Below are 16745 nucleotides of genomic sequence, written 5' to 3'. Positions count from 1 at the left end.
AGCTGTAGAGATGCTTGAATTAGAACTGGTGCTTTCTTAAACATCCAGGTCAATCAATCCTGACACATAAACCCATGCAGCATCATGGTTCATTACACTCACCAGTGCTCAAAGAACTTCCTGTCCATTTTTAAAGAAAACAGTAACTTTCCAACATTGGTTCTTCCCTTTGTCCCGAGTATCATGAGTGGAATTTGGGTAGAGGGTGAGAGTCAGCCCAAGTTTCTGCTGTACGGTAAGTACACTTGGAGAAAATGGCCAGTGGTTTCGGAGGATCAGATCTAGATCTGGGCTATCTACTCGAATAAAAATAACAGTTGCTTGCCAGGAAATAATTGCGCACATTGGGAATTTTTTTTTTTTTTTTTTAGCTTATGAAGTACAAGCAGCTCAGCATATCTGTAAGCAAAACAAATCACAAAGGTTCCCCCTGCAGCACATGTTTCACTTTTCCTTTCAAAAAAGCATAATATGTTTATGAAATTAGGGTACTCCCCCAAAGGGCCTTGAATAACGATAAGATATACGAAATAACTACTGTAGGCTTTGAAATCAATGTTGCAGAAGATAAGAATTTAGCTAGGATGTAGCTCAGTCAAACCTGATTAATTTGTGCCCGGTTGTGCCTAAGCAACCAAAACATTTCACTGGCAGGCAGTGCAAATGACAAGCACTGTATGTGCTACTGCTTTGTTAGTCTGGAGGGGATTCTTTTTAATATTTATAAAAATGATCTGCAAACTGATTTAGCCTAACTAGGTCTGTCTGTACTACCATTATCTTATCACATCCCACAAGGGTACAAACCCTCAATACTGAATTAATCGTAGTATGACATTTGGAAGAAAGAAAAAGCAGAAACTACTATGCTGGCTTAAAATACTGGAGATTACAAATTGTATTTATGATTGTTGTTTGAGAAGATGACACAGTCATTTTAATAAACATCTGTCAATAAACATCAAAGTATTTTTTTTTAAGATTTCTCTGCTCTTTTTCTCAAACATTTAAGGATGCTGATCTCCACTGAAAACATGGAGTTTAGCAAGGAGTTACATTTAACAGGAGCTGACAAGGTTGTTGATTTTGTAGCAGTCTAAGATGACAAACAGTAAAAACGAAAGTGGAAGCATGACCCCAGCCATCCTTGCAGTATGAGAAACTTGTGGCACTACAGCACCAAGTCGCATGCTACTTTACATAAAAAGATTCCATGTAAGTCATCATAGAAAATAAACATATTTATTATGTAATAGATGTCTGCAACCTGACTCACAGTGGAAACAAGACTTAGGAAATCATGTTCTGTGCATGTGTGTGTGCGTGTGCATGCTTGTATGTGTGTTTTCCAACAAATTACATGTTAACGGCTTTTAACCAAATCTGACAGAGGTGGAGATTTTAAGGACGTTGATTCCTAGCAGCATACTGAAAGTGGGCAGTAAAGCAGAGAACAGAGAGAGACTATGAATTTCCCTTGACGGTGGAGGTAATTCGGCGCTGAAGAACCCAGAGATGCAAGAGCTCGTGTAGGAGCTCAGAGCAAGCAGGAAGGACCTTGTGTAACTTGGACTTGAAAATCTACTCACAAGACAGAAATTCATTATCTGTTCTATTCCTCACAAAACAATATACACTGTTTGTTTGGTTGGTTTTTTTTTGGGGGGGGTGTTTTTGAACCACTGGATGTTGACTGCTGTGTTTCGTACCATAGTTAGTGTTGTGGGTGGGAGCTTGGTTTCCCGTGGGTGTCCATGCCTGGTGGAGGTGAAAATTGGCACAACACCAGAGCCCCAGCATAAGTGAGGCTCCAGGATGTTTGGGCACAAAGGCCCATGTGCATGCAGGTAGCTGAGGAAATTTCAGACCAAACAAAATTTGCCACCTGATTGTAGCCACACTGCAGGAGGACTTCTGGATTTTTGATGCAGCCTACCTACAGTTCATTTTGGAAGCTGCAATGCTTTTTTTTTAATAGATATTAGTTGGAAGCAAGGCTTCCTGAAAATTAATTTATTTTTTTTAATTTATTGCGATAGTTTGCATTCTGCTAACACAATGGAAGATACACTGACTTCCAAAAAAAGGTTCAGTGTGATGCAAGCCAAGACAGTACAAGTTAGGATGAAAGCAAGAGTGTTCCAATGAAACTGAAACATATGGCAAAGAAATAGACAATGACATCCTTGTTACAGAGTGTCGTGGTTTAGCCCCAGTTGGCAACCAAGCACCACACAGTCACTCACTCACCCTCCCTGCCCCAGTAGGATGGGGGAGAGAATAGGAAGAGCAAAACGAAGAAAACTCATGGGTTGAGATAAGAACAGTTTAATAATGGAAATTATTAACATTAATAATAATGATAATAATTAATCAATCATAATATTTTAATAATTAATTTTAATAATTAAAATAATATTGTTAATAATTAATTTTAATAATTAGTAATAGTAATAATAATAGTAATAATAATAGTAATAATAGTAATAATAGTAATAATAGCAATGAAAAGAAAAACAACGAGAGAGAGAGAAACAAAACACGGGAAAAACAAGTGATACGACCACTCGCCGACCAACACCCAGCCCGTCCCCGAGCAGCAATTGCTGCCCCCCAGCCAACTCCCCCCAGTTTATATACTGAGCATAATGTTGTATGGTATGATAGCCCTTTGGCCAGCCTGGTTCTGCTGTCCTGACTGTGCCCCCTCTCAGCTGCTTGTGCACCTGGCAGAGTATGGCCAGCTGAAAAGTCCTTGACCAGTGTAAGCACTACTTAGCAACAACTAAGACATCAGTGTGTTATCAACATTATTCTCATCCTAAATCCAAAACACAGCACTATGCCAGCTACTAGGTAGAAAATTAACTCTATCCCGGCCGAAACTGGGACATAAATGTTTTAAATAATTCTGTGGAACTTAATTATACACCTGCTATAAAATTTAAAGGTTGGTTTAAAGTGGCAATGGGAAGGTTATCATTCTCTACTCACTTCTATTCATTACTTAATGTCTCCAACTAAAAAAAGGGTTCTTCCAAAAATTCACTCAAAATTATTTTTAAGTATAATACCAACTTTTTGATAAAACTTTTTTGCCTGGACAGGTTGGATTCTTTCCATAGATTCTTTTTTTTTCCATTAAAATGTTTTGGTTGAAAAGTTTATATTGTTGATGACAAGTGGAAACTTTCAGATGAAAAGTCAGTGAAAACAGAAATGTACATCATTTTAATTTAAGTTACTCTGGCCTCTAGATGATATTTTAGTCCAGTGACAAAGGTGAACTATTTAAGAAAGTTTAGCATTGAGATGCTAAAAAAGTGGTGCTTTGCTGTTTTCACTTTCTGATGGCATTTTCTGATAACAGATTTAATTCTTTGTTGTATGTGATAAAATTTCTATTCTTTTTCTGGCTGCTTCTGCGTCGACATAAATATTATTTGTTGGCATGGCTTTTCTATATTTAAATTAAATTTTAAAAATATTAGATGTTTGTATGGAGTGAAATACTGACTCCTTTCATATAAATTTAATAGGAAGAGTTTCCATTGACTTCAACAGCCTAGGATATGACTCATTATATATAAAGTGTTGACTCTCAATCCAGCCTCTGGAATTCCTGTATACCTTTTTATGTGCATAGGCTTATACTACCAAATGAACTTCCAAGCCAGGAAAGCTGTCGTAAGTTTGTCTCAGCTGGAGAAACAGGAATTATAAACAGGAATTATATTTTTGATTGAAAAGAATCAATAAAAATACAGATGCTGCCCAGGTGTGGAAAGGGCACTGACAAAACCAATAATTTTCTGACTGATGAAATATTTCAATTCTTTTTGTACAGACTTCCTCTTTTCCACTCATATATGGGGAAGAGGATCAAAGCCAGGTTTGTTTTGATCAAACTAGAAGATGATCAAGGATTTACTATGAAGCACTTTGATATTAAAGTGATAAGAATACTAGAACTATCTAGGGAGATGGAGATGGAAAAGCTTCAAATACTGACTTGCTGTTGGACTGGCTTATATTCATTCCTTATAGAAAATCTGCCTTAAACTTTATACTTTCCATGAAATACTAAAATTTTCTTGACTTAGAGCTGACTTCAAGGAACACAGGGGAAATACATTTAAAAAAGCCTCAGATGAGAACAGAAACAGCTTTTGAAGGGTATTTCTACAATGACTTTTGCTTGATATTATGCATCCACTGATAAAACTTCAGATGGCTTAAAAAGTCTCACCTTGGTTACTGGATCCCAGCTATTTAACTTGCAGTTGAGTCTACTGCTGAGGTCTTCAAAGAGATTGTACCAGGAAACTTTGTTTTTCAGATAGGTGGTACAAAAATATGGTCAGTTTGAGAAGGGGAAAAGGACAACGGTAACAGTAATGTTGAATGGACATCAAGGGATCCAGGACAGAGAAGTAAATGAAATATTACAGAAAGGCCTGCTGCTCAAAGAGCTAAGATAATTTTCATCCATGTTAAAGTCATAGGAAAACGGGATTTATTAAATAATAAATTGAATTTAATTTGCAGTTAATGGCTAGTGAGAGGTAATAGCATCTTGAAATTTCAAAGTAAGGTCAAAATGCACTTGACTTCTTGTCTTTTAAACTGTTTCTTTTTAGTGTCAAAACAATTTAAACTTCAGAAGGGTTAGGCAAACAACTTTAGATCTTGTCTTCACTGACCTAAAGCTATTTTTTTTTTTTTTTTTCTTTTTCCTTTGGGCTAAATTATGAGCATTACCCTGCATGTGAGTGAAGATAAAGGACTTCGGTTTTACTATAGCATAGATTAGAAAGGAGTGAAGTGCTGACCTTGGTGAATCACCGCCTCACAACATTGCAGTCTCTTCAGTGTTTTCACGGTATTTTTTTCTAAGCACCGAGTATCTCAGAGATTACCTCCATTAAGAATTTTGTGTTCTTTGGTGATGAAATGAATCCACAGAAACTGAAAGAAGCAAAAAGGATCTTACCTAATCATCTGAAACTCGGAGCCAAAATACATTTGTTATTCAAAAGAAGCCTTGGGACAACAGAGGTTGTTTCTTAGTCCCAGCAAGTTTTTTACAATAGCAAAAGGATTGTGAACAAAATATAGCAAAGGCAGATTGAGCAACCGATCAGGGAAACTGCGTGGGCAGGAAACAGAATAAAGAGTAGTTCTAAGTATCCACATACACGAGCTCTTGGCTGAAATATGCCTGGAGTACAGTATGCTGTTTTGAATATTTAATCATCACCTCTGTTGAAAGCTCTAACAATAAAAAATATGCAAAATCTGGATAAAGACAGATTAAGTTAATTCATTATTGCAGTCTAAGATAATCCATTCATTTCTGTTCTGCAAGGCCTTCCAGTTTTTTCCATAGTAACAGAGATCAGTATCACTGTTACACTATAAAAGTCTTATGTAAGGTTTTGTATTTGTAGACCTGAGATCAGAAATTTCCTTCTCATGGTATGCCACTACCAACTTCTTAGAGCTCATATTTTTATTCTCTGAAAGAACTCACCAGAGGGCCAAGAATTTACTCTTAAGTAGTGGATATTTTTTGCAATATTTAAATATTTCCCTATGAATAAACTAATGAGCCTGAAGAATTCCAGTGTTTGTTTTTACATGACTTAATAATTTCAAGAGTAGAGCAGCTTTTCTCCATAGACACAATTCATAAAAGCCTTTCCAACAAGAATAGCACTAGACTGTGCTTTCACTTTGCAGCGTATGCTCAGATCCCATGTGGTCTGCGGGATTCAAGATTTCTAGTACCCTGTGCAGTTTCTTTACCGAGCCCTAATGGTGAAGCAGATTTTTCCACCGGGATTTACCTACACCCTGCCTGCAGCCTCCACCTCCAGGTTTCACCTTGGTGTCCCGGGTCTGAGTAAGTCCGGGTTTGCTGTCGCAGCTTGCCACACTGCCTTCCATCCCCAGGCAAACACTGGTGAAACCGTGACTTTCACTAACATCAAAGCACAGGTGAGCCTGAGTTTCTCTCCAGATTATTCACAGGTTCACACTATTTAGCCACTGTCTGAGATCAGAATTTCTGACAAAATCCAAAGCAAAGAAAATTTCACATCCTGTCAGTTTCTACTGAAAACATTTCTTTTAACTCTGATAAACATATTATGAATCAATATACTCGGGACTTGGGCAAACTGCCCTCATAAGAGTACAAATAAACAAATCTGCCCAACATTAATTTTTAATACAAGAACATAAACAGAACCGCCTACTCTGGGTCTTGTAAGCCCACCCTTTCCAGGGGGATAGTGAAGAATCACAGTTTTTAAAAGTGTCCTGCTGCTGCCATCTGGCCACCAGCCTCCCGCTGAGCCAAACTGGCGCTGACAGAGGCAGCAGTCAGTCAGGGCGGATTGCTTTCCACAAGTGCTGATTTAGTGCCTTAGGAGACAGATTGGTGGTGACATAAGGTAAAAGGCTCTTGAAAGTACAGTAAAACAAGAGAAGTGAAGGGAGGGGGAAAGGAAAGCTGAAGGGAAGGGAAGGAAAGAGAAGGAAAGAGACCTGCAGATGGGACACAAGCTAGAGGAAAACAGAAGAGGGTAGGTGAAAGAGGCTACGCTGAAAAAAGGAATTTGGGAGGACTTTAGAATGATGTCAAAATTATCATAGGATGGGAACAGAGGAAAACAAACTCTGAATTTCAGTTTTCCTCAGTTTCTCTGACTATAAAATAGTAATATCTGTATGTTTTCATGAGGTTTTCCAGGCCAGTTGTGCTCTAAGTGCAATATATAATTCTTCTACCCTGATCTTATTCAAATAAATGATTTTTCCTTTAAACAAATACACTGCTTTACATAAATGGTTTTGACATCACTGATCTGCAGTTCCATTGTGTGTGCTACTCAGGGATAAGGGCAGAAAAGAAGCAGTGAGTGCAGCCAAAGCCTGACATTCAAAGAATGGCATCCATATACATGTCTATTTGTGAGAATTAATTCAGTGCTGGCACTTCTATGTTCAGATGAGTCAAACGACTTGCCCCAGATGATCCAGGTGAAGCTGTACATGCACAGAGGCATTAGGTTCTCGTTGAGTTTAATTTAGATCACTGGTGAAAGTCATTTACAAGTGTCAACTGTTGAGAGCTGTGAGAAAGCCACCCCACAACATGACACTGTTCATTATTTCTTCTAAGAGGGAAAGTCTTATTAAAACAGCAGGAATGCTGTAGTGTAATCAGACGTGGAGTTCATCATGCTTGTGTAGTGTCAGCAGACTTGCTCTGTGCTGTGCTAGGCACGGCTCTGCCTTCCTTCCCCAGCCCAGTGACATTTCTTTCTGCATGAAGTCTTGTGTCTAGCTGAGGGATTGCTGACATTAGGACACTCTGAAAAGTTAAATTAAAACACAGCAGACCCCTATGTGAAGGCTCTCTCTTAAAAGTGAAGAGGCTCCAGTTCCCTGCAGTTGAGCTTGAATCTATGAGCTTGAAACTGCAGTGCTTCATCCTGAAAGGATCAAAAAATGTCACTCTTTGGCTTAATCAGCCTTAACTTTTTGGAGACTGTCATATCATAAGAGTTTAAGCAGCAACATTAATATCAGCATTTCCTACCTGCTGTTCCTACCTGCTTATTTCTGGCCAAGACCACAGCATTTTACCTTCTCATCTGTCTATATTTCTACGAATAGCCGGACCAGAACTGAGACCTCCTTGCCTCAAGCCCCACACTAGGAAGTGCCATGAACTACATTTCCCTTGATTTTAGATTTGCTTGCACCAGGGCTAAATCAAACACTAGGGGAAAATCATTGTCAGTGTTCTTGTCAGGCTTTCAGAAAGAAAAATCCGTCTTATGTAAAAGAACAATTTCACATTCCAGCAAAATTATTTCCTAGCAGCAAAAGTCAGAACAACTTAAACTGCCAAGAGCTCTGTGCTGTTGTGACCAAACTGTTTGTGGTAGAGGACCTTGTTTACAGCTAGCTCAGGTCCCTCTACATAACACTGTGGATTGCAGCATACTTATATCAAGAGCAATTACTAAAAAAGTAGTGGCCTCAAGCATACCTTTAAATAGCTATTTACTTGGTTTTGTCCCATTTTTTTGTTTGCTGTTTTCTAGCTTGGACTCACTCCTCTGGTCTTTGGAAAGCTGGAATAACAGTTCTCTGTATGAGCACTTTTAGATGGTGATAGGTAAATCAAGCAAGGCAGGAACAGGAGTCAGGTTTCCTGATCCCTGAGCAAACGCTTTAACCACTAAACTCTTGCCTAAATAGTGGAAACTGTGGGCACTGCTGTCACAAGTGAAGTTTACTCATTCATTTGAGGTTTCCTAAGGCAGCTGGCTACCTTGAAAAGCTGGTGAGTTTTTAGGCATGTACTGCTTTGGAGCACTTTGAATTGCCTGAAGAAGAAACCGGAAGGGTTTTTATTCTACTCTGAATTCAGACCACTTTGCTAAATCAATGATTATCTCACCCTAAATACAGGTAGATTTAGCCATTTTGTTACTGTTGTCATTTGCGATGTCTTATTTTCTTATAGTTATGTAACGAGTGATTTAGAGCTATATCTTATAATATAAACAGGGAGCTGGCTATGGAAAACAGCCTAAGTATACTCCCCATAAGCAATTTGCAAACTAAATAACATATACTAAGAAAAGTCATATTGGGTTAATAATACTGTGGGCAATTGCCTTGAGAAGAGAATTTAAGACACATCCTCCTCTGGAGCACTTTGAAATATCTAGCAATAGGCAAGTCCCTTTGCAATGTTCAGATTTCATAGCTAGGCATGCTAGGGTACCCCACAGTTCATGCTCAGGAGATCATTGTGCCAGATTGTATAAAAAACAGAACAAAAGGGATGCCATTTTGAGAAAGATTCTGTGGCCTACATTACAATTCATAAAATTACATTTCATTTCACTAGAAAATAGATTTTTAATAAGCAATTGGATCAGTCTTCATCCTCATTTTTTGTCTAATATTTAACATTTGATACCTTTCTCTGTCTCCTTATTGCCTACATCTCCACTCATCTGTAAAATTGCCACTAACACCAAAGAAATTTCTCCTACGAATTTTAGGAGCTTTTAGCAAAGATTGGTTTCAGTGGCTATTTTGTTGTCGTATGTGGGTTAAAATCTGCCACAGACACGTGTGGCTGCAGAAGAGTAATATGACAACAGGTTATGGATTTCATATCTTTAGTCCCTTAGCTTCTTGGTTTTGAACTACTTAAAGACTTAGTATTCACCCTAATCAAGAATGCTATGTGCTACGTGTCACAGTGCTATGCCTTCTAGACAATAATTATGATTCCTGATTGTTATTTCAAACATATGCTCTAAGTGCCCAACTATTTGGCAAAACCTGTTTAAGTGTGGTGGGCTCATCATCATTGTCACGTTACAGTATCTGAAATTGCTTTTGTACAGAACTATCCATCTGGTCCTCTGCTTTATTTTATTCTTTGCTTATTTAGATCATAATTACAACTGTGGGGTATCAGGGTAACTACACTTTGATATTGATCCTATGTGTACCATCTGTTGAGAGCGCCTGATCTGAATATAATCAGGTAGTTTGTTGTGTTTTATTCTGAGTTAGAGAATATTCTTGTGCAAGAACAATTTCATGTTTCTCAGGTGGCTGGTGTTTTAGATCTGAAAATGGCACTTCAGGGTGGAAACATTAGCTGAAATTATAGTGTTATTTGTATGGTTCTCAATCATTCTGCTTTTACTGACTCTATGGGCTATTATGAAATTGCAGTTAATTTTGTCTTGTGTCTTTCTAGACTTTAGAAATCTTTATATCTGGATGCAGAACAGTTTCGTTTTGCGTGTTTGAATGCTTTGGCTATGTTCTGCCCCTGAAGAGCCGAGGCGGTATTTTACCATCTTGAAATGAAACCAAATTCAGGCCCAGGAGGTCTGGGGTAACACTGTGATCATCTAGTCTGATTTCTGCTTTGCAGTCTGCCTTTACTTACTGCACTAATTACCTCAGTAAAGGGAATACTCCTTTTCCATTTAAGTGGGTAATGCAGTAGCAGCTGCATTGTAGCCCAACTGATTTATCAGCAGAGGGACAGAGATGAGGGAGAAATTCAGTTTTACCCATTTAAATGCTCTTTCTCACCAAACACTCCTGTCACACAGCTGGTAGGGACTTACAGAGTTTAAAACAGATTTATAATTTCCAGACCCTACTAATTAGAAAGAACCTTCATGGAAATCTTTTATGTTAAAACTTCATTCTTCACAGCATTTTCTGCAGTGTTCACAACAAAATATATTACAATTTGATTGTGTTGTTGCAGTGGAAATTGAGAAATTTAAGAAGAGAAGAATAACATATGATATTAAGATTGTGGTCCAGGATAGAAAAACCATAGGAATTCTTATGTCAGGCTAGCTTTACTTTGCTCATCCTTTACTAATGTTCCCACACACTCATTTTCGTCATTTTTCTTCCTAGAAAAATTACTTCTGAAATAATTTTAATTCACAGACAACATATACATGGCACACGGACCTCACTTTTCTTGTATTAGCTCTAGAGATCACATGAAAATGCCTGGAGGTCACATGGATCAGAACTGAAAGTGGTACAACACATTTGCACATCTCTGGCCAGGAATAAGCGCATTTTATATTGGACTGTGGCTCTTTTCCAACAAGGCTTACTTTCATGATACCTATATTATTATCCTAATTAAAAGCCAAACAACCAACCAGATAAAAAACTTTGCAAAATATTTCTGCGATTGTCTTCAAACTGGAGCTATTGTCATGCTGTTTGTCTCATGTCTCATGTCTAACCATTTACCCTCATTGTGGTTGCATCGCTCATGTTAATAGCTTAGAGAACTATACATTGTAATAAAATGACTGCAGAGTTTACAGCAACAGCTGTTGAATAATGAAGTATTTTTTCGTAGTCAAACTTTGCAGACTTCTGCAAATATATCTAAATGTTCCCTGATTTATTGGACATTTATACTACACATTTGGTAAGTATCTCACATAAGTTTATCCGGATTTTGCAAAACATTTGCCTTGCAACTGAGAAATGTAATTACCACTAAGAAGAAGAGAATGCAGTTCCCAGTTTTCCTGCAGATTGCCTGTGGATGGCAGGAAGAGATGAAGAGCTACATTCAGCTAGCTGTTCCTTAGCTCTTACTGTTGTTCTGCATACAATGGATTAATGAGAAATTCAAGCCACCTACTCTTCAGGGTTCCCAGACATGCTGTGCAGTCAAAGAAGAGAGGTAGTTATGACATCTAAGGCAGCTGCTGGCACCAGTGGGTCTGCTGACAATAGATTCCCTTTCTTAGGGGATTTCTTTCTCAAGGTGTGCTGTCTCTCCAGGTCTTAAGCCAAGAGATAATATGCATATACATTGCATATGCATTTTGGGCCTCAGGTCTTGGTTGGTTTTGTTGGTAAAAATAGTTTCTACATACTGATAATTGACATGTATTTATTACGTAAATATGGAATAAGAGTTTAATTCATTTGAAGAAATATGGAAAAATTTATTGAGCAACGCCCTTTTGATTGCTGTTTTTCATGTTGTGAAAATGTGGCGTGTTAGTGGGTATTGCGTTTTGCCGGAATGTGCCCTTTCTTCAAATGACAGCATTTTATATTTTTCTGTTCCCAGGTCTTGCTTCTTTCTCTTTTTCTGTCTAATACAGTAAATACATTCAGTACAAGAAGATTAATTGAACGTTGGAAAATGTTATAAATTCTGGGTGATATTTGGTCATTTATCAGTGAGACAAGAGATTGTCTTTTTTAACCTATAAAGGAAAACGATTGATTTGGAAAATGAAACTTCACTCATCCTTCACTGTTTTAGTTATGCAGGGAGCCAAAGTCCTCTATTGGATTAAAAATGGCTAAAAGGTTGTTCCCTCTATTTGTCAGATCTTTCAGCATTTGTTGCCTTTTTTTTTTTAAAGTGAAATTGAAGCCTGAGAATTGACTGTCCACATTGGTTTTATGCAGTTCAGTTTATTCCAAAAGGGTCACATTAAGGCAGAATCAGAACAGCAGAGGCAATGGAAGACCAGCCTTGGTACCCCTTGCTCACCATTGGGTTGTCTGCACTTCACCAATGAGGGTAAACCAGATATATTTTATGGAAACTGCATTCAAGAGTAACTCAATGTAATTCTAGTTAAATTAATGAAATAAAGTTGGAGTAAACCATAAAAATCCTCAGACTTCAATTGCAGTGAAAAGAGATGTCCACAATGGTGAATTAATTTTACTGTATATTAATAACTCTAATTTCTGAGGAAAGAGATGCACAGCACATAAAGCCACATGGTTCTTTCTTCCTGATTTGTTTTCTTTATTGACTTTAGTGAAGTGGAGGTGGCATCCACCACTGCTGTGGATGGCTTGGACTGACTCACACATCACATGTAACTTATCTCAGATTTTAAATAGATTTAGTTTAATCTTTTTAGGGAAGGCATTTAGGAGGATGTTGCATGTGCTGAATGGCCCATATCTTCTTTTTTGATGTGTCTTATCCCATAGCTGGCAGCAGGTCATTTCCCCAAACCATGGAAATTCAGGAGTTATTCCCATGTCATCTGTTGTCTCTAACTACTAAAAATTGAAGGTGTGTTTCCTATGAACTGGGGAGGTAAAAAAAAAGAAAGAAAAAAAAGTTAAAATCAGATGGCTAAGTAATTTAGCCCTGAAATTCTTCACTCAGTAATCTGCAGAATATGCCAAGGAGACTCACTTTTCAGCTACTTATCCAGGCTCAGGGGACCAAATACCTTATAATTGGAAAGGTGTTAGATTATGACAAATGGAACTGAATGAGTTGTGACACAGGCACATGCATTTGAGAGGACAGTAAGTAAATATACCCCATTTAAAATTTAATCTAAAACAGGGCTTCCCCACATATTTGCCTGAATGGCAACATAGTGTGAAAATTTGGAGGGCTGTAAGAAAGAGCTATAAAAATGTTCTGACATAAGACATTTGCTATTTTCCTGGAAATATATTCCCAGTGAATAAAATATAAGTAAAGTACAACTCAGTTACTGAAACTGCACTAAAGTGTTTGTAGAACAGACAATTACATTTTTCCACTCTATCAACATGTCTAATAATAAGAGCAGCCGTCTTTTAAATGCTATAAATCAACTTGTCACTTCCTATCATGCAATTTGATTGTTACATTTCCTTTTTCTTTAGAAGAGCCTCGTGAGATTAGGGTGTGTCATGATTTAACCCCAGCGGGCAACTAAACCCCATACAGCTGCTCACTCACTCCCCCCACAGGGCGAAGGGGGAGAGAATCAGAAGAGTAAAAGTGAGAAAACTTGTGGGTTGAAATAAAGACAGTTTAATAGGTAAAGCATAAGCCACACACACAAGCAGAGCAAAACAAGGAATTCATTCACTGCTTCCCATCGGCAGGCAGGTGTTCAGTCATCTCCAGGAAAGCAGGGCTCCAACACACATAAGAGTTACTTGGGAAGAAAAAATGCCATCACTCCCAACATCCCCCCCTTCCATCTTCTTCCACCAGCTTTATGTGCTGAGCGTGACGCCATATGGTGTGGGATATCCCTTTGGTCAGTTGGGCTCAGCTGTCCCAGCTGTGTCCCCTCCCAGCTTCTTGTGCCCCCCCAGCCTCCTCGCTGGTGGGGTGGGGTGAGAAGCAGAAAAGGCCTTGACTCTGTGTAAGCACTGCTCAGCAGTAATGAGAACATCTCTGTATTATCAACACTGTTTCCAGCACAAATCCAAAACATAGCCCCATACTACCTACTATGAAGAAAATTAACCCTATCTCAGCCAAAACCAGCACAAGATGGAACAAGAACTGTCAATTTATGACAAGAAATATTTCATATTCAAAGTCACAAAACTCACGGTAAGTGACGATATCTGGAAGAAAGCCTTCTGTAGTGTTCCCCATGAGATTAACAAAGAGTGGAAATTGTTGATATTTCCTATATTAAAATTTATATGGCAAGGACAGTCCATGGTATTAAAGCAAAACTGGAGTTTTCCAATAGTTTTATTAAATTGAAACCAACTTGACTTCCTCAGTTGTAAAAAAGCCAGAAGGATTGGGGATTATGTCCCTTTTCTATGTGTAAGGGCAACTAAAGAGGCAGCTACTGTCTTTTAAAGAATACCTGGAGAAATAAGATTAATTTTTAAGCACTGTACTCCTGGTCTCTCATTGGTATTACCTTTACTTTAGAGTCTTTGAGACCTTCAGCTGAAGAGCATCATTCAGAATCATAAAATAATTCAGGCTAGAAGGAAGCTTTGGAGATCATCTGGTCCAACCCCCTACTTGAAGCAAAGCCAACTTTTAAGTTAGATCAAACTTCAAGGAATCCCTAAATATTTTCACTGGTATATTCAGAAGTTGCTCACCTTTCCCCTTTAAACAGATTTCTATAAAAGGGCTGCTCCATTTTGCTGCCTTGGAGTAGAAGATCAAAGTAGAAGCTAAAATACCCATATTATATCAACTTCCTTCAAGCAGAAGATGAAATACTCATATCTATATGTTATTTTCCAAGGAAGTTTTTTTAAAATTTACTCAGTTGATTGACCATTGAATAAGTTTTGTTGCTAGGGAAAAAAATCCTATGTAGCTGAAGAAAAGCAGGCAGGATATGAGCTTGAGTGCCTTCAAGATATTACCATAAGAGGTTTTGGCCACCATTCTTTGCTGCTTTTTACTGCTGGTTATTGGTTCCTTCACAAGAAATAAACATTGTAACAGCTCTTTTTGTTATGGGGGTGAGGGAGGAATGTTTTTCTGCATTTTTTTTTATTTCTGAAGTAGTTACCTTTGTACCACAAGAACAATGAATTTGTAGTTGATTTAAAACATATTGTTTGTTGTTTTTCAAAAACATTATTGACTGAAAATGTCAGTGACCATGAGTCCCACTCTGTATGTATCAAGGTTATTTTAGCTGTGCATTGTTTTGGAAATATGGAGGCCTATTGATTGCATTCAAAATTAAACTCTACTGTGCTGCTGCAAGCATTCAATGAATCACCTGTAATAAATTTGTTTGTAGAACTTGTTTAACTACACTATCTGAAAAAAAGAAATCAACGACACGTGCCAATTGACCTTTAAGATAGCAAATGTAAAGAAGAAATGTTGTTTAGTAACTTTAGTCTTTGTACAAGTGCTGCAACTATTTTTGAACACTAAAATGCAAAAAAAAATTCACCAACTTCTCAGCTGCTGTAGAAGCAGAAAGTCCTATTCAGTTCACTGACTCACAGCCCTCAGAGACTAAGACTTCTTACCCAGGCTGAGCATTTTTCATTCAGGTTTGGATTTTTGGTATACTCTGTGTTCAAGGAAACCCACTGTTCAGTTACATATTCATTGTACAGTTAAATGTTTCTTTATGGATTACAGTCATTTCAGCTAATTGAAATTCTTTGATTATTAACTAGTCTTTTATATCTGAGTCTTTTCTTTTCCCAGAGGTTGAGGTTCACGTAAATACACCTAAGAAATGGATATGTGAGGGACTGTTACAGGATGCCTACTTCAGACAGCTGTTTTAAAAATGAAACTCTTTTAAAGTGACAATGCTAACTGTAAAACTCCACTGCTTCTCAATGCGTTTCTTGTACAACTTCAATGTTGTGTACAAGTAGCCACCAAAACACTTTAGAACAGTGAAAACTTAGTATTTATTAAATGCAACGTGTTGGCAAGCTAATTTTCACCCCACGCTCACTTCATGTCCATCAGTCAGACAAGTTTCTTCGTACACATAGTGTGCAAGTCTAGCTGTTTCAAACAACACAAAAGGGACATTTTTAAGATAAGAACATACAGAAGAAAAAGCATGAGGGATTATAACTGTTTGGAGGAATAAACACATTGATGTGCATGATAAATAAAAGGACTTGTTTGTGAAATGAGCAGATAAACAGTCAGAATACTTGTCTACATGTGTCTGCAAATGTCTCAAGAGCATGTGGATGTTATAAACAAAGAAGGAGAAACTTGGATGAGCTTTGGTGACCAAGCTGCACCCAGCTAGAAGAACATTTTGGCCATCGTTAAGTGTACAAAATGTTACTAGCTGTCTGGTTATCATAGAATCATAGAATCATCAAGGTTGGAAAAGACCCTTAAGATCATCGAGTCCAACCTATCACTGCCAAGTCCATCTATACCATGTCTTCGAGCACTGTATCTATCAGTTCTTTAAATACCTCCAGGGATGGAGACTCAACCACTTCCCTGGGCAGCCTGTTCCAATGCCTGACCACCCTTTCAGTGAAGAAGTTTTTCCTAATATCTAACCTAAACCTCCCGTGGCATAGCTTGAGGTCATTTCCTCTCGTCCTATCACTCGTTACTAGGGAAAAGAGACCGACTTATCTTTTAAGGTAAACAAAGTCTTATTTAAAATGGGCATCTTTTCCACAGGAATAGTTATGAGAGTCTGAGATTCCATGCTGGCTTTCTGCAGCTTGTGATTTTCTGTTAAATTTTAACATGGAAACGAAGCATAAACCTCTTAATATGATCCTGCATGTAGTTCAAATGCAGCACGCTGACATAAATGTCATGCCTACCAAAATCAAAAGCGGTAGGCTGTGTGTTGCGGTCTGTGATCCCCTCACTAGGCCTCACTCACTCCTGCGCTGCTCTGATCCTAACCTGAGGTAATTCCCCTGAAATCAGTGAA

The sequence above is a fragment of the Platalea leucorodia genome (genome assembly GCF_965183815.1).
Source record: "Platalea leucorodia genome assembly, chromosome: 6".
NCBI lineage: Eukaryota > Metazoa > Chordata > Aves > Pelecaniformes > Threskiornithidae > Platalea > Platalea leucorodia.
The sequence above is the reverse complement of the archived record's forward strand: the minus strand, read 5'-3'. Positions refer to the sequence as shown.